The sequence below is a fragment of the Desmodus rotundus genome, chromosome 5, assembly GCF_022682495.2.
Source record: "Desmodus rotundus isolate HL8 chromosome 5, HLdesRot8A.1, whole genome shotgun sequence".
Taxonomy (NCBI): Eukaryota; Metazoa; Chordata; class Mammalia; order Chiroptera; family Phyllostomidae; genus Desmodus; species Desmodus rotundus.
The window spans coordinates 76,143,565-76,168,593 of NC_071391.1; the positions used below are offsets into that span (position 1 = coordinate 76,143,565).

Here is a 25,029-nt window from a genome sequence, read left to right on the forward strand (position 1 = left end):
TTTTTGCAGCCTCCTGCATTTCCCAGTTTGGATGGGAAGGAACTCCGGCACAGCCTAGGATCAGGCTGGCCTGGCAGAGGTTGTCAGGGTTATTCTTTGGATGTTCAAGAGGGAACAGGCTCTGAGGCAGAAGCCGGCCATTCTTCCAAAATTGTGTAGCTTTTGTATCTTATGTTGTTTTAGTTTGTAAACTAATCCTATAGAAATAAGATAATTAAAACAGGGGAAATGCTAGGAGAATTCAGGTGTTAAAGAGTTTAGACTTAATTGATAGGCTTAAAAGACTAATGTACATGGAAAACTGTTATTCCAAAATGTTGAAGCTTTTGAATAGAGTCCTTTCCTTTATCATCAAAATTTTGCCTCTGCAATCTTGCCTAGAGGGCAGCGGTGGGTCCCCAATTGCTGTTCTGTAGCAGCAACAGCAACTCTCTTTAAAAAATAAATGTACTCTCTAAAGAGAGTAGGAACTCTCTTTAAAAAATAAATGTACTAATAATTATCATATGCCAGAGTTATTTAAAATGTTTTAAAATAATATTCCATGTTCATTCTTTGGAGTCACCATTGATTAAAAGTGCACTTTAAAATTTAACTAAAAAAAAGATGATTATATAAAGAAAAAGTTAACGATTTTGCTATTGAAGATAACTATAATATTAACTTGAATTTTTTCAGTAGTTATAATGTTATTTTCCTGTCACATTATTTCCGAGATTAAGAGAAAAATAGTGACTCTTGACTGCAGCTACTCTGAGACACTTTGTTAATGCGGCTTATACTGTGTACGTTTAATCATTCTCTCTTTTCTTTCCCCCCGAAGAAGGACCATTAATCTATTGTCTGGAAAATGGACAACGCTAAGTACCCATATGGAAAAAATGTCCTTTTAATGTCTTTATTCTGTTGCCATGTTAGAAAATAAAGTCTTTGAGGGTATAAAATGTCTTTTATTTTATTACAAAGTTTTAATCTCAAAGAGAGCTTCTGTCTCACAAAGTCCTCTACATTAGTTGATAACTGATAAAGTCTGCTGATTATAACCAGAAAAGAACACTTAACAGCACAGTCTGTTAGACATCTGGTTACTTTATTTTCCATTAAATATTTTATTTATGTTATACCTACACCGTTGTATGGCTGACATTCAATTTTGCAGAATTCCCTGAGGTGGCCTGTGGTGTGCATATAAGAGAGAAGGTCAGGCTGAAAACAGACCAAAAAAAAAAAAGAATGGGTTGTGCTCGCCATTGACAGAGAGCAATATATATAAATTAATGGTCACTATGTTTCCATCAGGTCAGGGTCAAGGGAAGAAGAAAGCTACTGGGAACAAAACTTCAGGCAGCCTGTGAAATCAGAGACACTAATCTGTCTTGTCAAACCAGCTGCTAGAGTAACCACTCTGTGACCAACTTGAGAAAAAGTGGCAAGGCTGTGGTTGACAGCCTGCTCATAAAGATTTACTTCTTGCACAGAGTGATAACTTTAAGGACATCTGTGTGTTTAGCTCAGAACTGTGTTGCACCCGCTTCACTTGAAACACCCAAGGATTTCCAGTCTGATCCTACTCCTTACCACCTCACTGGTTCCTAGACTGGCCACTACGAGCATGGATTACATTTCTTACTAACAGGAAGAAAGCAATTCTGTGTGAATTGTATCTTCTCTGAGAATAAATAGTCACCAAATGAGTGGCATTTAGATAGAACAATTTTGTGGTGCCAGTTACTCATTTTATCTATTTTAATGCACATGTCTTTCACAAACAATTGCTTTTACAGTTAACCTATTTTCTCCCCAGAATTGTTTACCAAAATAGGAAAAATTGAATTTATCTCTCGCTTACATTCTTATAGGAAAAAGCCAATAAAAGGTTAGAATAGTTATAGGTTTCATTTGCTCTTAATATTAAGTATTTCATGTTTCTTTGTTCAATTTAGATTTGCTAACTTTTGTCTTAAAAAATTTATATGGAGATTGGAAAGTTTTTATCCTACACTTTGTTTTCATTTTTTAAACTGCATTTGTTTGTCTAACTTAGGTATCAATTTTTTTTAACTTTTGTTTATCTTGTGTTGTTTACTGTGGTTCTGATGTTAGCGTAACTGATTAGAAACAATTAGACTATTCATTAATACTTTTCCTCTTTAATGCCATCAATGTATGAAGGGGTAGATCTGACTCCTAAGACGGAAGCCAACCTTTCACTGCCTTGGTTCGTCTCCCCGCTACATCTCACCACAGGGGACTCCTCCAGTGCTGGTCAGGATGGTCGAACTCAGCTGGCTGCGCTCAGCTTCCAAAGAGACTCGGGCACTGGGAACAATCTGGCTCATTTACCCAAAGGACTTTTGGCCCAAAAGAACAAAATCTCATGAACAGCACTTACAAAAGGCTCAGTTTCTCAGGATGCCAAGTTTGGTGACAACCTTCCTTTTAGAAAAGTCAAGTTTTTCCCTTAGTTTAGCTTATTATTATATTGACATTTCTTTTGGGAGAGAGTAGCTGTGGAATTTAATTGAAAAAATATTAGCAAAAACAAAAAAAAAATGCTTCAAATGGGAGTGAAGATAAAGCTAAATCAGCAAATCACTCTATTTCCCAAACTATGTTTGGTAAAGTAAATATTGTATAAGCAATGTGGCTTATTAAAATCAGATGCCAGTCCCATTGAAATCATTTTTCAAGCCAGTGACTCAACATATCCATTCCTTTAAACTATAACTTCAAGTTGGCGAGAGAGGTTTTTTTATTATTATCAGAAGGCTGTTGCAGCTCAAATACAGAAGATTATTTCCCTAAAATTTACACATGATTGAATTAATAAGCTAACAATAAACAATTTAACAGCTTTCAGGCTTTAAGCTCTAAGCAAATGACAGTTTATTTCTTTATTACTAAGCAAGTGAGACACAAGTACAGTAGGCTGAAATAAAGATAGTAGAGTGGTTATATCCAAAACTCATTCACAGCAATTGTCATTTAAAAGCCCAAGGCAGACATGGTAAGACAGACGTCAAGGGCACAAGAGACCAGCCCTGAGTCAGCAGCAAATAGATACAGACCTGGCCACAGCAGTGTCCAGTGTCAAAACTGGAGTTAAACAGCAGATATCACGGAGAGGACAAGAAGCCCAGTGGGCAGGATGGCAGAAGGTTACTGACTAACTAAATCAGTAACCGGAAAGGTAAATGGGAGGCAGAAGGTGAGGCTTTTCAAAAGGAAAGCCAGACAGTGTGACTGAATTTTAACAAACAGCTCCCTCTCAAAGCTAGTATTTAAACCCTGATTTCAGCCTTGAAAACAGATAATTGAGACTTTGAGACCCAAATAAGAATTCTCCTGAATTAAATATCCTGAAGACTCAGTAGACACAAAGTTAATTTGCATACGTAGTATATGTATGTGTTTATTACTGGATGGCAATTTTTAAACAAAAATGTTGTTAGCTATTTTCTATCCCCTACCACTAGAAAGGAGTACAAGTAACATCTTTTTGTATCTCTTTCATAACCACTTCCCCAGAGGACAGCCTAGACTGGCCCATATTAGTTGCTTTATATTTAATTGTATTTAGTGAATGGATCCATCAATAGCTATTTTTCTTTTACATTGATACTCCATTCTGAAAATTATAAATCATCTCTTGACATTCCTTTTCATAGTTTCAATCTGTTTTACTACCTATGAAAACTGAACATGTTTACTATAGATAGATTAGTGCTGTTCAGCAGCCACAACAATGAATGCCGACTACATTTTTCCACTGGAAACATATCCTGAATTCTAGGAGTTTATGATGAGAAAACAGTGGTATGTAGTGTGACTCCATGAAAAAGGACAGAAGTATAAATTCACAATATCATGTACTTTAAAAATGAAAACAGTATTTTGAGTAAAATATCATAAAACCTCATAAATATATAATATTAAAATATTTATTAGTTGGTAATACATTTTTTAAGAATTTCTATAAATCAAAAAGACCAAGGTTTTTAGCCTACATAATCCATGTAATTCCTAACAAATTATATACTTTAGAAAATCTGTTGTATAGTAAGCACATAATAGATACCATAGTTCTGGGAGTTAGTACTTGATGTTGTTTTGATGAGCTTACTAGAGAGAGCTCCTTTTATAGATGTCCTGCAGCAGCTGCCTACTGTCTATGTCAGAGCAGATGAGCAAATCTGACTTCAAGACAGAGTCCAAAACAGCCCAGCTGTATGTTGTCAAGGGGTTAGTTCAGGTGGTACAACACATTGCAAAAGAATTACTGTCTCTGCAACAAAGCTGAATTCACTTGCTGGGGGTGGAAAGGGGGAGTCCCCATTGACAGTTCTGCCATTCAGATAAGGAAAGGTGCATCAGAATTGTATGAGGTCAGTAAATTTATTACTTTAAGTATTTATTTGTTTGTTTATTTATTTAGACAAATGTAGAAATAATGGAGAGACAGACCCAGCAGTCACAAAAACAGAGGTCTAAATGCCAGCTTAAAAACAGGTAAGCTGTTTGGGGAGCTTAGCGTAGCTCCACAGCAACAGAGGACTTCTAAATGCTGTAATCCAGAGTTAAATGTGTCCATCTAGTCATTGATCAGGATGGAATACCTCAGAGCTCCTCCAAATTGGCTCTGCCTCTAAAACTTATGGCATGCAGAAGGAAAGATAACCCAGTAACGATGGGCAAGAATAAACAAATCATTTTCTCAAATTCATCAGTTACATAAATGTACCTATACAATGGAGCAGGACCAGAAAGGGCAGAGGGACAGAATCAAGATTACCTTAGAATGTCCTTCCCCATGAGAAGCAAACAGTTGAGGCTAAGAGTCATCCTCCAAAATCGTTATTTCTCGGATCTGTCTTGCCAATTTTATTTTCTAATAGAGAACTACAGATCATTATAGATTAAATTTTCCTTTTTCCCCCCTTTACTCCTTTGCTTACTCTTTCATTTGTATTTTTTCTCTTATTACACCATAAGCATTATTAAATACCTATTCAAAAATAAATCTGTTCTGTATAAAAATGTGTTTGTGGGTACTCAAAAGAGTAGGGAATTCCTATTACTAATGTCTCAAACCAAGCCAAAGGGAGGTAGGATCGAGTGTGGGAGGTGGGGGGGCTGGGACATGGGGAGTGGTGGGGGGAAAATGGAGACAACTGTACTTGAACAACAATAAAAAATATGTAAACAAATAAATAAATTAGAAGAAAGCAAAATCACCTACAGTTTAGTTATAGAAGATGGTTTCCATTAAATGTCAATACAAAATGAATTGTCACAAATGGCAGAAATCTATGAAGAGCCACAGAAAGATTTATTGGGAAAACAAAAAATAAGTAAACACTGAGAGAAAGATCTTGTCCCCAAATACCTGTCTTGCTATAACAGCCAGGATGTAAAAAAAATGCATGATTTAGGGTAATGAAGGTTTTTCATGCTTAACTATAATCAAACTTTTCAGAAAATATAGTGCTTCACTATGAAGACAGAGTATCTGCAACTAGTATAAAGCTTCAGGCATAGAAATCATGTAGCTTTTATTAGCAAAGGTTGAAAATAATAAGAGGGAATAATTAAAGTAGCTTTAGGAAATCAGGAAAATCTTAAAATGTCAGGGAAAGAATTTAGCTTAATATAAAACAGCATCTCATTTCTTATGAATTTCTTACAAAGTATAATTTAGGTTATCATTTTAATGTATGCTCTTTAGTGTACTGTTTATAGAAATATGAGTAAATTTGATTACTGACCATGTAACATGCATACCTTTGAATACTCAGCCCCCAGACAATGAAGAGTCGCTGCTACTCCAGCTGTGCTGTGTAATAACATGAAGTTGTGTAGGGAAAGAATGGGCTCGAAGATTCTTCACGCCAACTCAGAACAAGCAAGAGTCATTTCTTGTGTTTGATGTAAGCGTAAAAGTCCAATTTCATTTGTATACCTAGGACCCGAAAGCAGATGGATAGAGCGGTCAGAGGAGTCAAGTGGACAGAAGCTCGGCTGGAGATGAACCAGCCAGCGGTTAAGGATTGCTGCGAGTTAAGAACAGCCGAGATCTTGAACTCCAGTCCTTGAACCGGAGGTCACACAACTCAGTCCTGAGTAAATGGATGAAAGCTAAACATACGAAAAGTAGAAATTTAGCATGAGAAGGCAGAAACAGGGCAAGCAGCAAAGGTCAGTAAATATGAATATCCCAAGTAAACTGAAATCCCAAGTGTGGCTGATTCTAGATCTAGACTATTTTTACTTTGAATATTATAATACACTTTGTCAATGATGGGAGTCCATGACTCATAAATAGCTATAGGAAATTGTTATAGGCAAAGGAAAAGTCAGAATTCCCACAGAAAGTGCCTAAGCACTCCCCTGGAACAGCCAGCACACACACAGCGTGCGTGATGTCTACAGCTCCTTTTATTTTTTCAGGATAAAACATGTAATATGTTTAATTTTAATACCTATGTTTCTTTTTAAAATGTGTTCCATTGACTCTGTGGCCTCTGTCTTCTGCCTTTGATTCATATTTGGTGTTCATAGTTGAAAATAAAATTCAGATTCACAGATTTAGTCTTTATGCTCTGTTAGTTTGCTAGAATTTGCATAACAAAGTACCACCACTTTGGGTGACTTAACAAAAATTTTATGGTCTTACAGTTCTGGAGGCTAGAAGCCTGAGATGAAGGTGTTGGCAGAATTGGTTTCTTCTGAAGGTTGTAAGGGAGGTTCTGTTCCATACCTTTATCCTAACTTCCCATGGTTTGCTGGCCATCTTTGGTATTTCTTAACTTGTAGATGCAACGCCTCATATCTGCTTCATATTTATATGGAGTTCTCTGTGTGTGTGTACAAACTTTACTTTTTTATATAAGGAAATCAGTCCTGTTGGATTAAGAGTCTACCTAATTCAAGTATGACCTCATCTTAACTAATTACATCTTCAACAACTTATTTCCAAATAAGGTCACATTCCGAGGTTCTTCAACATATGAATTTGGAAGAACACAACCAACCCATAACAGAGCTTCTGATAACATGGATTACAAACTAATCTTGTGCATGAATCTCATTTTAGACCCATTTATTCGAGTTGATTATGATTGGTACAGCTATTATGAAAAACAGTATGGATTTTCCTCAAAAAATTAAAACTAGAACTAAGACCCATCAATCTCACTTGTAGGTATATATATGAAGAAAATAAAATCACCATTTCAAAGAGGTATTTTCACCACTATACTCCTTGCAACAATATTCACAAAAGCCAAGACATGGAAGCAACCTAAGTGTCTACAGATGGGTGATGCATAAAGATAACGTGATATACATTTACAGTGGAACACTGTTCAGCAATAGAATTAAAGGAAATCCTGCCACTCGGGACAACATGGATGGACCTTGGGGGCATATGGTAAGTGAAAAAAGTCATATAGAAAAAGACAAGCAGTGTATGATCTCGCTCTATGTAAAATCTAAAAAACAGAACAGAACAAGCAATAGTGGATTGATGGTTTTCAGGGATTGGGAGGTGGAGGGAATGAGAAGATGTCGGTCGAAGGGTTCAAACTTCTACTTATAAGATGAACGGGTTTGGGGGACCTACTGTGCACATGGGGAACCACACTTTATTATATACTGGAGCATCACTAAGAGTAGATTTTAGGTGTTCTCATCACGCACACGTACAAAATATGGTAACCATGTGAAGTGATAGGTATGTTAACTAACCTTATTGTGGTAATCATTTCACGATATATATGTATATCAAGCCATCAGGTTGAACACCTTACACATATATAATGTTACATGTTAAATACATCTCAAAATTGTTTTTTGTTAAGCAATTGAACAAAGAAGACTTGATTGTAAAGTAGTACGGAGACATCGAGTAATCTGGACAAGAGTAATAAAAGTGATCATAGCTGTGTTGTAGCTACTTGAAAGTTCATGTCTCAGGATTAGTATTTTATACTCAGTACATCCATTTTTTACCACCTGCTGACTCCTTAACTATTTTTTGCTGGCTCTGTGCTTAACATTTTCACAACAGTGATCACTGGAAGACTGATTTCATGTGACTTTAAGATCTCCTAATCAAAAGTCCCATTCTTGATCTCAGACTTCTCTAGGTCTCTCCCTTTGTTCTGATCAGGGCCTCTCTCAGACTCTATCTGCTCCAGGAACTTATTATGCCTAATCTCTTGTCTCTGTCTTTTTTACTGGACCACATATTTTTTATTGTCATATTTTATCTTATTGTCTTGTCCATCTCTCTTCTGCTTATATAAATATTTTTTAAAATAACTGAATGGATAGATGAATGGATGAATAGGCAATGGATGGATAAATAAATTCAAGACTTCATTGCAAAAGAGAAGAGTCAGGGTAAATTTTTAACCAAAAAAATAGATGTATACTTCTTTTTAAAAATAAAGATTGTATATATTTAAGGTATACAACATGATGACACAACTGTATATAGTGAAATGAATATTGCACTCAAGCTAGTTAACATCATCTCCTCGCATGGTTGATATTTCTTTGTGTGTGTAAGGAGAGCGCCTGAAATACTCCCTCCAGCAAGTTTGCAGTACTCGTTACGGTATTGACTCCAGTAGCCAAGGCGTTCACCGGATCTTTAGGATAGTCTGTCTTACACAACTGCAGCTCCGAGCCCTTGACTAACACCTTCCTCTTTGCCTCACCTCCCACCCCGACAACAACCTTCTACTCTCAGCTTCCATGAGTCCAACTATTTTAGGTTTCACACATAGGAATGACCATACAGTTTTTTACTTTCTATGTTTGGCTTATTTTACTTAGCGTACTTCTTAGTGGTATTCACACACTTTTTTTCTCTAAACTTAATCTTTTCTGAACTTCAAACAACTCCCTCGGTCAAGAACTTCATTATCTAAGGAGAAATAACTACATGTCACCCAGGCCAACTTTCACGTGCTTTATTGACAAACTTCTCTCTAACCACTGTCATTACTTTCAAGCTTAAAAAACTTTCCCATACCAAATGGTTAATAAATACCAGTTTGTATTTTCAAGCTTTTTAGTTGTTTGATTTTTTTAATACACTTAAATTTCAATATAGTATGGGGTGAGAAACTGAATATTCCTGGATCTGCAAATTTTCTGGTAAACACTTTATTCTTAATATCTCAAATATAAATTTCTGTTTGAATACTTGATATTTCTATTCTTACTGAGAAAGAAAAGTAATAGAAATTTCTTAAATCAGGAAGATTTAGGGTTATTGCTATGATGTATTTTTATAATTTTTTCCTTTCATTTTAGAAAAACAAGCCTTAAATTTTCTTGGCAGTCATACAAAACAAAGTTCTATCATCAAAAAAAAAATCCACAGAGGGTAGTGTCCTGTTATTCTTGTTAATAAATTTGATCCCAGACTATGAAACTATGGGAACAATTATAAACGTAGATCCTGGAATACACAAGGGGCAACAACCCTTTTATTGCTAAGTTATTATAAAGATTCAAACTCTTATATCTGTTAGGGAATTGAAATAGTAAGATGAATTATACTTTTACAATAAAATTATGATGGAACAGAAGTATACATTGTAACATGTGGACATGAAAAAAAAGTGTGATAAATATATAGAGAAAGCAAGCACCCAAATACCATGCTCTCCCTACAGTTGAGCTTTGCCATTTCAGGATATCTCTTCCCCTTCAAGATTTTATCATGTAGCTTAGTTATAAGAAGATGGCTGTTTTGAAGAATAAAAGTATATGTTGAATCTTAAAGTATATGGTTTTTTAAAAAAACCTTTGTTCTTATTATTACATTTTTGTCTCTAAATTATGGGGTAAAGTGTAATATTTGAAGAATTTATTCCATGCAGGAAGGAGTTAGGTAAAGCCTTGGCGACTTGGTGCAATGGGGGAAGATCTGACTACATGTAAGTCATTACATGTTCACTAAGCCTTTTCTGAGGGGATATTCTTTAGTATGTGTAGCTAAGATGAACAACTGCAAGATTATGCTTTAGTGTTGGCCATTGTTTTCTGAAAATCAATTGTTTTTCTAAAGCATCCTTCTTTAGCTGAAGCTATCATTTGAAATACATAATATAAAACAATATTTCTGGCCTGATGAGCTCGGGAAAATGTAATTCAAAGGGAAATTCTTTCTCTTTCCTGAGAGGGACATTTTATCTTTCTGTTAATTAAAGAAAAGTAATTTTGAGATGATAAAAGGACTTTATAATAGCTCTTAAAACAGATGACACTATGCCTTCATGTACAAAAGTATCTGACATTCTTAAATTGTAAAAGTGGTATCACGTCCAAAGAAGTGTTAGATATATTTTAAGGTATGGTATAAAATTGGAAGGGTTTCTACAGTTGTCCTCATGTGAGTAAGGTACACGATACACAACTAGTTGAAATCTGGGGATCTTTGCTGGAGATCTCATCAGATATCAGAGAAAGACTGCATGTGTGCAGGCCCACGAGTTTGATCGACTTCTATCGGAACTACCTCTGATGTTTGCAGAGACGGTGACAATAATACAAATGGAACACACATACTATGTCAAAATAACTAAAGTTTATAAATCAATTCTTAAATTTGCTAAAATATCTAAAAAACTTCATTAAATAAAATCTCTAGCCTCTTGTGGTGACAAATACAACTTTGTCATGAGCTACAATGTGTTGATATAGGGTGAACCAGCTACACCAGCCCCCGGGCCCTGGGTCCTCGCCCCTCCTTCACCCAGACACTTATTTTTCCTGCCCCTGCCCCTTCATTTTAAGAGTCCCTAAACCTGCATGTGAGAACACTCAAAAATATATCAGTTCCTTCAGTTTCCTTAAAGACTCACTCCTTGGCCCTCTTCGTTTGTAAGCAAGATAAAGCAAACACCCCTAAGCCAAGCTCTAGGTACTCTGGTCCCATGATCTGTTCTCAGGAGCACAGACGTTGTGTCAAGGAAAGATGCAGAATCCATATGTGTTGGCCCTCTGGTCCCATAAGCTCCCAGCCCATGGGTTGAGAGATCACAAGATCATGGCCAGAAAAATATACCTAAAACTTGAGGCCCGTTGCAAGGGCCACTTCTGCCAAGATCTCTAAGTGCAGTACTGCTTTCCATAATCAATCAGGTAGGATTAAAAAAAATGTTCAAAATAAAAAATCTTCAAAACTGAATAACATTAATTTTACTGAGAGTAAACAGAATCTGGGGATATCAAAACAGTAGTTCAGTTACACTTATGATGTACAATATTTATAAATTTTACATGATGCCAGTGTTTTATAGATTTAGGAGTATCGAAATGCATCTAAATTCTTTGTTTTAAATTTCATGTAATAGTTATTTATTTGCTTCCACTATATGCCAATTGCTGTCCTGACACTGTGGATATAAAATTGAACAAGCCAACACAATCTCAACAGCTTCGGGGAAACATAGATAGTGAGCATGTAATAAGCATTATAATAAGACGTAGGCTCCTCTGAGGGGACTGATACAGGTTTGACAGTTTAGGGAACTCTTCCCCGAGAAAGTGATTTTAAGTGGGGAACACAGGGTAAATAGGAATTAGCCAGCCAAATGGAACAGCGTATGAAAAACCCTAATGTTTAGCAACACTGAGACAAATTTGAAGAACCAAAAAAAATTCATGGAGCCCTTATAAAAAGATACACCAGTGAGGGCACAGCAAGAAGGCAGCATCTGCAAGCCAGGAAGAAATCGCTCACCAGACACCAACCATGCCAGCGCATCGGCCTCGCACCTCCAGCTTCCAGAACAGAGAGAACATAATAAACTTTTGCTGTTTAAGTCACCCAGTTCACTGTATTTTGTTAGGGCTGCCTGAGAAGACTAATACAACAGGAAGCAGTAGTTGAAGCCATGTGAGCAGTGAGATTACCTGGGAAAATGTGTCCAGGGAAGAACCCAGAGAAACCACAGGCAGAGGCAGAAGGGGCCTGAGAGGAAAATGAAAATAAGTGAAAAAATTTAGGGAAGAAGAAAATTATTTTATCTTTGATAGTGGCTTACATACTAATAAATCAAAAGGCATAAACCTAGATAAACAGAGAAAGGAATCTGTAATGGTTAGTTTTATGTGTCATGGGGAGCCCAGACCTTCGGCCAGACGTTTTTCTGGTGTGTTTGTGGGGGTGTTTCTGGGTGAGAGCCACATCAGAATCTGAGTAAAGCAGATTGCTTCCCCTAATGTGGGTGGCCCCTCTCAATTAGTTGAAGGCCTGACTAGACCAGACAGGCTGACCTTCCTGTGAGCATGAGGGAATTTTCTTTTGCCTGCCTTGAGATGGAACATAGGTTTGTTTTGTTTTGTTTTCCTGCCTTCAGACTTCAACTAAAACCAGGTTTACCTTGGTCCTGAGCCTGCTAACTTTTGGACTGGAACTATACCATTTGCTCTCCTGACTACCCAGCTTATTGACTGCAGAACTTGGTATGTATCAACCTCCAAAATCACATTATCTCCTATAATGCCTTATGATAGTAAATATCTCTTTCTCTGATATATGTGTTTATTCTGCTTTACTATAGAATCCAAATACAGGATCTAAACATTATCCAAATATTCCAAAATAGCAAGTAATTTCAGTAAAAAATTTGTCAAATACATAGGCTTTGTAGAGATCATTTGAAGAAATTTTATTATCAGATGACCAAAGGTAGAAAAAATTCCAGGAAATGTTCTAGAGTAAGTATCCAGATATATACTATGTTTTAGAAGAAGTATCATGAGTGACAGACCATACTACCATTCAACAACAGCTGTACATTAAACTTTACCAATTAATAACAGTTCTGACAGAATGAGTTTACTGTACGATATCAAAAAATAAGCAACATTTCTTAAAATTGAGTTTAAACAAAAATAGAATAAAAGTGATAGAGAATATACCTCATCTAGTGCATTAATTATTGAACCTAGTCTGAGCCTGGCATTGTGCTGCTTGATGTGACTAAGAGATGCGTGAGATGTGCAGCAAAGGGAGAAAGACACCTACACATGTTATTAGAGTTACATGTATTCCGCTATTTAACAATACTCAAGCATTTTATATGACTCTTATTGTATCTCTATATGTACAGATGTAGTCTTATTCATACAAGATTTTTGGTAATGAATAAAGTTGTATGAAAATTAGAGTGTCAACCAGCATTTAGTGTATTTACAAAACTTTACCATAAAGAAAATAGAAGAAAAATATTAGCTTCTGTGTTATTGTGACTAGTTTTCCTCTTCCATTTGAGATGGTTAATTTAAAAAATATATTGAAATAATTTCTTCACAGATACACACCATAATGACTATTGGCAGTTATATCTTTAACCATTCCATTGAGGGTTGCAATCTTTATTTCTAAGCATTCTCTATGTGTTAATTAATAATTCTACCATTTCTATGGGGGAAAAGAGCTATAAGAAGTGACAACTTATAAAGTTATTAAGTCTCATGAAAAGATAGTTATGTTCAGCTTCATTTATTTCACAGAAAACCACGTAACTTTTTTGTCATAATGTGTTTTCTGTTAGAACTGTTAATTTCTTCTATTCTTTTCACATTAAATTTACTTGTACTTTAGACACTGCTTTTTCCCCTTTATCACTAGAATACCAATACTGTCCTTGGACAGCTCTGATAACTGTGGCCATTAACAGGAAACCATCCACTTTACCAAGTTTGTGCTTATGTACTAACTGATATGTACTAGCTTTCATATGTACTAGTATTGACCAGTCCTTTCTGCCTTTTCCTCTCTTCAGAACTAAGGAAAATAATCTGCCTAAATTCTAAGTCCCAGAACAGGAAACGGCTTGGGCAAAGTATGCAATCTTGATTAAATCGTCTGGAGCTAAGGATGTAGTTTTACGCAACGGCATAAAAATAGATGGTGTGTATGTGTGTGTCCACAATTGTGCTCAAGGATGTGTGCTCAAGGAAGAGGGAGGTGCTGCTGCTGATGATGATGATATGGGGGCGGGGTGGGGCGGAGACAGAGAGAGAGAGAGAGAGAGAGAGAGAGAGAGAGAGGGAGAGAGAGAAACTTCCCTGTTGAGGGCAGTATTTATTACCTATTGCTCTAATACCCTGTCCTTAGAGACTTCTTTGTGGCTGAGTGTAAGCTGTATGCCACACTCAAAATTCAAACAGATTCAAAATTTTGTCACTTTTGAATCTTTGTTAATAAATAATTAGTATTTATTGAGCATCTGTTTAGTACTTAGTATTGTGTAATCAAAATATTTAGTCAAAAGTTGAATTTAGGCATTTTCCAAATACTAAAAAACTAAAATATTTTAACCAAATATGTCTTGTAAAAGACAGTATAAAGCTATAAAAATTCTTACAGTTGTGAACAAAAAATATTTGTGAAACATTTCATGAAAACAATGTAAATAATAACAAAACCATCCTGGTCACAGGCAATTGTTAAACATGACTTAACTCAGCCTTTCAGAGAACTATTTGTCAGAGGTACTATTACTGTCCTGCTTTTTTGTATAAATAAGGAAATTAGCACAAAGAACTTATAAAATACTAGGCTCCAACTAGTAATGAAGAATAGACTTGAATCCAATTTTTCATCAGAACCTACTTTCTAAAACAATTTATAAAAATGGAGGCCGACTTCCCTTGTAGCCCACTGACCCCAGAAGCTGAGGCAGATTGGATCTCTAGCAGGGCTCAAAACTGAGGCGAGATTATACCACCTTTTTCACCCTCAGTGCTAGAGGGGAGTTCCTTGAATCCAACCAACAACTATAGAGCCCTCCACTGAGAAGGGGAGACTGAACCCCAATGGGAAAGAAAGCGGCAATGTCAGCTTCCTGTGTCGTCCTGCACACTGGGCAGAAGATGCCCCTGATTGGACTGGGCACATGGAAGAGCAACCCTGGCCAAGTGAAAGCAGCTATTAAGTATGCCCTGAGTGTAGACTACTGCCACATTGACTGTGCTGCTATCTATGGCAGTGAGACTAAGATTAGGGAGGCCCTGAAGGAGAACATGGGACCCAGCAAGGCACTGTCTCAGGAGAAGCTGTTTGTGACCTCCAAGCTATGGAACACTAAGCACTACCCCGAGGATGTGGAACCTGTCCTCCAGAAGACGCTGGCTGACCTCCAGCTGGAGTATTTGGGCCTGTACCTGATATACTGGCCTTATGCCTTTGAGTGGGGAGATGACCTGTTTCCGAAGAATGCTGATGGGACTATCCACTATTACTCCATTGACTACAAGGAGACCTGGAAGGCTCCGGAGGCTCAGGGGTTGGTGCGGGCACTGGGCCTGTCCAACTTCAGCAGTGGTAAATTGATGATTTGCTCAGTGTGGCCTCTGTGTGCCCAGCTGTCTTGCAGGTGGAATGCCAGCTGTATCTGGCTCAGAACCAGCTGATTGCCCACTGCCAAGCACGTGTCCGGAAGGTGACTGCTTACAGCCCTCTGGGCTCCTCCGCTCGTGCTTGGCGGAATCCTGATGAGCCTGTCCTGCTTGAGGAACCAGTGGTCCTGGCACTAGCTAAAAAGTATGGCCGGTCTCCAGCCCAGATCTTGCTCAGGTGGCAGGTCCAGTGGGACGTGACCTCCATCCCCAAGAGTATCACACCTTCCCATATTCTTGAGAACATCCAGGTTTTTGACTTCACCTTTACCCCAGAAGAGATGAAGCAGCTAGATTCCCTGAAGCAGCTAGATGAAGCAGCTACAAAAATTGGCTATACATAGTGCCCCTGCTTACGGTGGGTGGGAAGAGGGTCCCAGGAGACAGAGGGTACCCTTTGTACCCCTTTAGTGGCCCCTACTGAAGCCACAGCTGCCTTTCCAGCTCTCCAGCTCCCAGGTTCTGCCACCTCCAGAAAGAGCGAGTTAATAAAGTCATTGGAATATCTACACGAAAAAAAAAAATTATAAAAATGCATTCTATATAACTACTAAATTAAAAATGAATCAACATATTTTGAGATAAATAGTAAAACGAAGTGAAAGAAATTCAAAAAATTTCTCACTTTAAAAGATACTAGCATAAATCTCAGATGAATTGAAAAGTTAAATTTTATGAAAATAAAACCATAAAGATTTGTACATATATATATATGAATAGTTATCAAAGTTGTGAAGAATAGAAATGTTTCAAAATTTAGAAATAAGTGAAATACTTTAAAGTATGATATAAACATATTTCAATATTATAATCAACTAAAATCTACTATGTATGATAAAATGATGTTTAAATTAATGACAAATTAAAAATATATTTACTATAATATAAAAATAAAAAATATCATAAACACAAAGAATTTCCATAGGTTTAATTCAATGCTCTAAATTATAAATATTTTACCTATAAAAGAAAGAACATAAATCATAAAATTTTTAAGACAAATATTCACATTCATATGCATATGGACAACAGCAATAAATTTAAAATTCACAAAAGGATTAATACAATAATTTAATATTATAGAAAAATATTTTCTTTAGTAATATCATCATTATAACTTTATAATAATTTTATTTTTTTAATTTAAGTTCAGAAATATTTATAAGATATCCAATGCTTCTAAGAGAGAAATAAAAAGATATTCTCAGATATTAGCATACAATCTAATATCTGTTATTATCAATATATATACAACATTAATAGAATATTATACAGAAATTTCCATTTGTGAGAATAATCCCTAAGAATGCATTAGGAATAGAAATGTTAAATATATACATGATGAAAAGTAAAAATAATCTAGATATTTAATTTTGATGGAATGTTAATCTATATTGACCAATTCAGAGGAATATTAGACATTTTATTCTTTACATATAATAATAAAGAAGATATGTTGATATAACATTGAATAGAAAGTACAGGGCATAATATTGTACATTCAGTATAAAAATTTATATTCTTAGTTATATGTCAATAGTTATCTATCAGGATATAAATATCAAGCCCTGGCCAGGTAGCTCAATGAGCTATCATCCTGATTTGCCAAGGTTTCTGGTTCGATCCCCAGTCAGAGCACATAGCAGAAAGCAACCAATGAATGCATAAATAAGTAGAAGAACACATCGAGGTCTCCTGTCTCTCTCACTCCCTCTCCCTTACCCCCTTCCTCTCTCTCTCTCAAAACAATACATTAAAAAAACTTTTTAAAAGTTATAGATATCAATATGAAAGGGTGTGTCTTTGTGTGGTTGTAGAGAAGGAGAAGAGAATCTATGATAAAATTTAGCAACTAATTTATATGAGTTTCCAAAATAACTTTATTAAGCATGAATTAATTTTAGAGGGAAAAATTTTTAAATAAGTAAAACAGTAGAAACAACATATGAGTAAATAAATGAGTTTTTAAATCTTCCTATTGAAAAATGTCAGAATTAAAAATACATGCTATTATTGTGTCTAGTACTTTGTTACTTATCTGAAATATTTCAGGAAGATCATGTGTCTTAGGAAAATTCCAACATAAAGCCACAACTATTTTTCATCATTTGGAAATGTACTTGTCAGAAAAGAGACACACTTTTTAGTTTGTTTTTGTGAACTGCTGCCTTAAACTGAGACATACATTTCAGGTTACAATTCACAGATAAAAACCTGAGGATACTCTCCTGAGCTGAAAATTAAGTCCTGGGGGACCAATAGGTAATGAAATCATCCAGCTGCTCAGGGAATTCTACTCTTGCATTCTTGGCCCCCTTGTCCATTTCAGAGTAAGGCTAGTGGAGAGAGAAATTGCAGTCATGATATCTCCATTACAGTATAGCATGTTTCCCAAGGACCGTAGCGCTGTAATAGGCTATTAAGAAACAATGGGCCTCTCTAGTGTCAAGTGAGTAGCGTCTGAATTCCAAGGAACATACACTTTGTTTCTCATATACTTTTCAACTGGACAACTATATTCTAATACATTAGTACTTTATATTTTGTTATATTGAAAGAATAATTTTGATATATCTTATAAAGTCAACACGATTTTTTTCCTGCCTTAGAATTTATAAAGTCAAAAAGCTTCTTTGCCAGAAACTTTACAGTCGCTCTGTTCTATTTTTAAGTTATTTTACTAATTCAGTGTTTTTCAAGAAGCTAAGGTACATTTATTTTACAACTCAAAAATTAGTAGTTTATTAGTAACCCGTTGTTTATAGGCAAGTAGAATTAAATCTAAAATGGTATATGAAATCTGACCAGAAAGGAGGCAGCCATGTATTACGAAAAATAGAGACATTTATTGAAGAAGATACAAGATACAAAAAACATTGTAGATTGGACAATGACACCTCAGTCCCCTGAAAATTAGGCACACTGGGACCTCATATAGCTCTCCCAGTGCGTCTTCCACTGTTCAAAACACTATGCAAAATCCTTTGTTGGAATCTCCATCAGCTACCCCGTCATATTTTCCTGAATCTCATCGTCAGTCTGAAATCTCTTCCCTTTCAAGAGGGATTTTAGTTTTAGGAAAAGCCAGAAGTGGCAGGGTGCCAAATCTGGGCTGTAGGGGGTCTGAGTCACAGGGATGATTTGAATTTTTGCCAAAAATCTCTGCACAAGACATAATGCTTGAGCAGACATGTTGTCATGACAAAGCTGCCAATCACCAGTTGCCCATAGCTGAGGCCATTTTCATTGTATTACATCTCTCAATTGACAAAGGACATTGAGGTAGTACTCCTTATTAATTGTTTGGCCTGGAGGTGCTCACTCATATGGACAACACATTCCCAATCAAAAAACACAGTTAACATGGTCTTGATCTTGCAGAGACTTTGCCACCCCTTCTTCAGGTGTGGAGAACCAGGCAACTTCCATTGCCATAAGTGGGCCTTCATTTCTGGATTAGCCGTTGGCCCACCTTTCATCTCTGGTTATGACCTTCTTGAGGAAATCTGGTTCACCGGCAGTGGTTTGAGTCAAGTCATTAGCAACTGCAGCACAAGGTTCCTTCTGCTCTGGTAGCAGAAGCTGCGGAATGTATTTTGCCAGGACACATTTTATGCAAAGATCCTGCATCAAAATCCCAGACACAGTAGTTTTTGGAACCTGAAGATCAGCTTCTAGTTCTCTCACTGTCAGTTGCTGACCTTTGTTGATTGCAGCCCGTACACATTCAACATTCTCAGGTGTTGTGCTTGTTGCAGGCCTTCCAGAACATGGATCACTTTCAACAGATCTCGACCATCTTTGAAGAATTTGTGCCACACTTTTATTTGCACGACACTCATTGCATTGTCCCTGAAAGCCTTCTGAATCATTTGAATGGTTTCCATGGAGGAATGTTCAGCCTTAACACAAAATTTGATGCGGATTCATTGTTCTACTCACTCATTTTGAATGTGATGGCCACATAGTACACATGCTCACTCAAGGGCATCTACTGTCCCCACTGACTAGTACAGTGAAGTCATCATTGTTCACACATACACATTCCACTTTCCTTGGCTGCCAGGTTACATCCATGTTGCTTACACTGTTCTTGTTATATTAATAATGGCTGGGATTTTTCTGGACAGACCTTGTATTTAGAGGGAAAGAATCAATTAAAAAAAATAAAATTTTTAATATAAAAGGCAAAGCAAAGGTCAGTCTTCCCTTTTTAGGGTATTTTAGAGAATTCTAATTTCATTAAATCTTGAAATATTTATTAATATTAATGCATATATTAATGCATTTCAATGACTCTGGACATTCTCTTTTTCTTCTCCTATGTTTATTTCTAATCTATCTTATCTCCTCATTCTGATATCAGTAACCTGGCCAGTGCTGGTAGCCTGGCCAGTGCCTGGAGCACAACTGGGAATGGAGGGGAGGTGATGCAGAGGAAGCACAGCATTGCCTGGGTAATCAGGCTAGTGCTGTGTGCTGGGCAGGATGGGGCAGAAGGACGTCATTGCATTGTACATAGCCTTCCTACTCCTTTCTGGTTCACTGAAGGCCTGTCAGTCTAGCCTGGGAAAAGACAGGATTGGTTGTAGAGGGGGACAGACCCTCCCAACACATGCAGAAGTTGGAAGAACCAACCTGACCCAAGGTGGTAGCTTATATGAACAAGGAGAATGGAAAGATGTGCTCTCTCTGGGACCCACTGTGCAGACATGGGGGCTGGTCATTTGCAGTGCTGGAGGATACCGGAAGCCACGTGACCAGGCTGTGGGTGCCATGCCCTGTGGCCAGCACAATGGATCCCTTACATGGCTGGCCACAGTGATTGATAGTGCTCCAGGCCCCTGGCATGGGCAGCAGTGGGAGCATGGGGACACCAGCCCCACATATGGGTCCCCAAGAAGGAACCTAAAGCCAGACTGCAGTGAAGCAAGTCAACCCACCTGGACGATCATGCAGCAGCCCTGTGGTTCTCCAGGATGGTATTTTTAAATGGGGGAAGGAACTCTGGGCACAGCCTGGGACTAGTCCTGTAGAGGGTTTTCCTCCGGGTTTTCCAGAGAAGATGGGGTTTCAGGCAGAAACCTGCCATTCTCCCAGGTGGTATAGCTTTTGAATAAAAGACCCCTTTCCTTTTCTCACCAAACCACTGCCTCCAGAATTTGTATCATGGGTGCTTGTGGGTAGTTGAACCCCACTTTTATTCAGTAACAATTCCCATTAATTTTATTAAATTACTTAATTGATCAGTATTGTCATCCATTACCCCCATACCCATGAATTTCAGTCTTAAACCATAGCCAGAAATAACTTATCCTCTTCTGATTTATGTCCTGGAAGTCTGTTTTGCCATACAAATTTCCTGAAAGATAATATTAATATTTTTCTCTCATATTTAAGTGGTCTTTTGTAATTGTTAGGTAGAATTATGCTTAATGGTTTAAGGTCCAAGAAAATATATATCACTGAAGTTGTTTCATACCATATAATGTACAATAAATATATCTCTTAATAATGTTAAAATTTACTGAATTAACATAGTTCCATTAGCAGCCATATTAAATGACAATATATTAGGTTCTAAAATATATATTCTATATATTCAAAAATATGTAAATGAAGTTTTATTGTCATGTTGATATGACTGGCTTATGTTTTAGATAAAATGTCACTTTTAAATTTCATAATCACTTTTTCAAAAGTTCTAACCATATCATCTGAATTGAAAATTAATATTTTCAGCAGAAACTGTGTCAATTTCAATATTTCCATTGGCTTTAAAATATAATGGGAAATTAATCTTAACTATACTATGTGTTAAGGCCAAAGTTGTATACTGCTTTTATTTAATGTATAATAAATACTGAGCTCCTTCTGAACTTCACTAACCAAGATATAAAACATAGAAGAGAAAGAAAAAGAAAAGAACAGTATTGGGAATATGAATTTCATTTTTTATACACTTATTTTTTATTTTATTATTATTTTTTAAATTTTAATTTTTTATTGTTATTCAACTACAGTTGTGTGCCTTTTCTCCCCATCCCTCCACCCCACCCCAGCTGAACCCACCTCCCTCCCCCACCTCCACCCTCCCCCTTGATTTTGTCCATGTGTCCTTTATAGTAGTTCCTGTAATCCCCTCTCCTCACTGTCCCCTCCCTACTCCCCCCTGCCCATTGTTAGATTGTTCTTAACTTCAATGTCTCTGGTTATATTTTGTTTCCTTTTTTTTTATATTTATTATGTTCCAGTTAAAGGTGAGGTCATATGGTATTTATCCCTCACCGTCTGGCTTATTTCACTTAGCATAATGCCCTCCAGTTCCATCCATGCTGTTGCAAAGGGTATAAGCTCCTTCTTTCTCTCTGCTGCATAGAATTCCATTGTGTAAATATACCATAGTTTGGGGATCCACTCGTTTGCTGATGGGCACTTAGGTTGCTTCCAGTACTTGGCTATTGTAGATTGTGCTACTATGAACATTGGGGTGCACAGGTTCTTTTGGATTGGTGTTTCAGAACTCCAATTTGGGCATCATTTTGGCTAAGTGAATATCAAGCAAATAAAGGAGTGAGTCCTGAGCTAAGAAACAGATTTAGATTAGATATATCAGCTGGAAGATCACGATTAGATCTGGGATGTATAAGATTGTTTAAAATGTGTAAAATTTACAAAGAAAATATGAGAATAAATCTTTGAAAACAACTACCTCACAAAAACGATGACACCAAATAGTCCTAACGATTAAGACAGTGTGGTTCTGAGGCGGAATGGGGGCCTCTTGGTTAGCTGGCACTACAGCCAAAGGAAGGGAAAATTCAAAGGAGAATGTCTCAAAATTTTGACTATCAGAGGAGTCAAAGTAAAAAAGTATATACTCAAAATTTTCCATTGTATTTGATATTAGGAAGTCATTAGCAGCACTGTCATAATAATTTAAAAGGACCTAAGGAGGCAGAAACTACACTGTAATGGATTGAGTAAGACATGGGTAGAGAAAATGAAGTCAGTCAGGCTCCCTCACCCGGATGTCTGGGCAAACATAACTTAGCAGTGTTCATATAACCTTGAGTAGGAACCCACATGCATGCAGTGAAGCTCTGTTGTATAATATTTTGGCATCCTGCAGGCTTTGTGTGCATTTAGTATACTGGGGAGTTGGAACTCCTTACTGGTGCATCACATGGTGTGACACATGACTTGTGGCATGTGTGGGTCGCCCCACCCTAGAATAAAGGCATGTCAGACATCCTGACACCTCTGTGAATTTTCTTCCATCTGCTCAAATCCCATGTGAATGTGTCTGGCCTAGAAAGGCTGTAGGATGACATGAAAGAAAAACATATATAGAAAAAGATAGACAAAGATCCAGGCTGATTATTCAGGAAACATACAGCATTAGGCTGAATGAAACACATATTTGAGAGAGGGTTTCTCCTGCTTCTTTATTAGTAGTAGGACCTTGGTCTTCCTATGCTCCTAGATAATGTCACTTGAAAAGTAATGGGGTGGACAAATGATGGTACAAGGATTTGGAGCATCCTGGCACCAGAGTATGTATGTCTAGTAAACATCACTGCTTACCAATACACTGGGACCAGAGAAACCTAAGATTAAATTGCAAAGGTCAGTGGGTACAGAATCACAGTGTTTGCCTCCTACTTATTCAAAAGAAAAAATTATTAAACCTAACAATACATCTAAAGTTTGAAAAAAAATTCTAAAGAATGACTGTTAGAATTAATGAGTGCTATTTCCTTAAGAGAAATTATTTACAAGCTTTACTTGAGTAAAACTCTTTGCTGACCTAGACCATGCTACATTATGTTTATGAAAAACTATCTTCTTATTTTAAAATCTTCACCAAACTCCTGCAAACTATGTAATTTCTTCCATCTTTAATTCTTAGAAGTTTTTAAGTTTAATTATTCCAGTAAACTTAATTATTCCAGCAACTTTAATTATCATATTTTTTGTTAATTTTCCCTGCCTCTTAGCCTTCTTTTATCCACCACTAACATCCCCACTGACTAAAGTTGTTTCCTTTTATTTATTTTTTAATTATATTTTATTGATTATGCTATTACAGTTGTCCCAATTTTTGCCCCTTTGTGCCCCTCCACCCAGCATCTCCCACTCCCTCAGACAATTTGCACACCATTTCATGTCCATGGGTCATGTGTATAAGTTCTCTGGCTACTCCATTTCCTAAACTGTACTTACATTCCCATGGCTATTCTGTAGTTACCTATTTGCACTTCTTAATCCTCTCACCCCTTCACCCAACCCCCCATGCCCACCTCCCATCTCACAATGATCAAAATGCTCTCTGTATCCATGATTCTGCCTCTATTCTTCTTGTTTGCTGAGTTTGATTTTTTTAGATCCAACTCTTGATTGATATGTATTTATTGCCATTTTATTGTTTATAATTTTGATCTACTTTTTCTTAATAAGTCCCTTTAATATTTCATATAATAATAATTTGGAGATGATGCACACCTTTAAATTTTCTTGTCTGAGAAGCTCTTTAACTACTCTTCAATGCTAAATGATATCTTCGCTGGGTAAACCAATCTTGGCTATACATCCCCATTTTTCATGACTTTGAATATATCTTGCCAATCCCTTCTAGCCTGCAAAGTTTCTTTTGAGAAATCAGCTAACAGTCTTATGGGAACTCCCCTGTGAGTAACTAACTTCTTTTCTCTTGCTGCTTTAAAGATTCTCTCTTTATCTTTAACCTTTGGCATTTTGATTATAATTTGTCTTGGGTGAACCTTCTTGCATCCATCTTGTTTGGGATTCTGTCCTTCCTGGACTTGCATGTCATTCAGATTACTTTATATCTCATTTTGGGTGACCCTAGGCAGAACACAGGAGGGGGCTGACCTTGGCCTGCACCACCCAGAAAACCCCAGGGCCTGAGCAAACAGTGGAAAGCTACAGACCACAATGGAGTACCACCACCCTGCCCCTGCATGGCTGATCCTCCATGGAGGGCAGAGATTTGTGGTCAGTAGTCACAGCCAGTTCTTGCAACTGACTGGCCTGGGTAAATTCCTCCCATTGATCTGCCAACAGCAACCAAGCCTCAACTACAAGAGGAGGGTGTACTCAACCCACATGAAGGGTGCACCTCAAGTCCCCAGGTTTGGTCATAGAAGAGGCTGTGCCACTGGACTCTACAGGACACCTACTACATTAGGCCATGCTACCAAGACAGGGAGTCATAGTAGCTCTACCTAGAACATAGAGACAAACACAAGGAAGCTGTCAAAATAAGGAGACAAAAACACATGGTCCAAATGAAAGAGCAGATCAAAACTCCAGAAAAAGAACCAAACAAAATGGAGATAAGCAATCTATCAGATGCAGAGTTCAGAACACTGGTTACGGGGATGCTCAAATAACTTTGTGAGGAACTCAACAGGAAAAAACATCCAGTCAGAAATGTAGGATGCCCTAATTGAAATTAAGAACAAATTACAGGGAAACAACAGTAGAGTGGATGAAGCCAAGAATCAAATCAATGATTTGGAACATAAGGAAGCAAAAATGACCAATAAGAACAACAAGAAGAAAAAAAGAATCCAA

The 25,029-nt window shown here is 37.0% G+C and overlaps 1 pseudogene across 1 annotated transcript; it reads left to right on the plus strand.

Moving 5' to 3' along the window:
- Nucleotides 1-14,865: 14,865 nt before the first annotated feature.
- On the plus strand, nucleotides 14,866-15,853 carry LOC112314419 (aldo-keto reductase family 1 member A1 pseudogene; annotated as a pseudogene). Its single transcript, XR_008426980.1, has one exon. The product of XR_008426980.1 is annotated as an aldo-keto reductase family 1 member A1 pseudogene (transcript).
- Nucleotides 15,854-25,029: the final 9,176 nt, after the last annotated feature.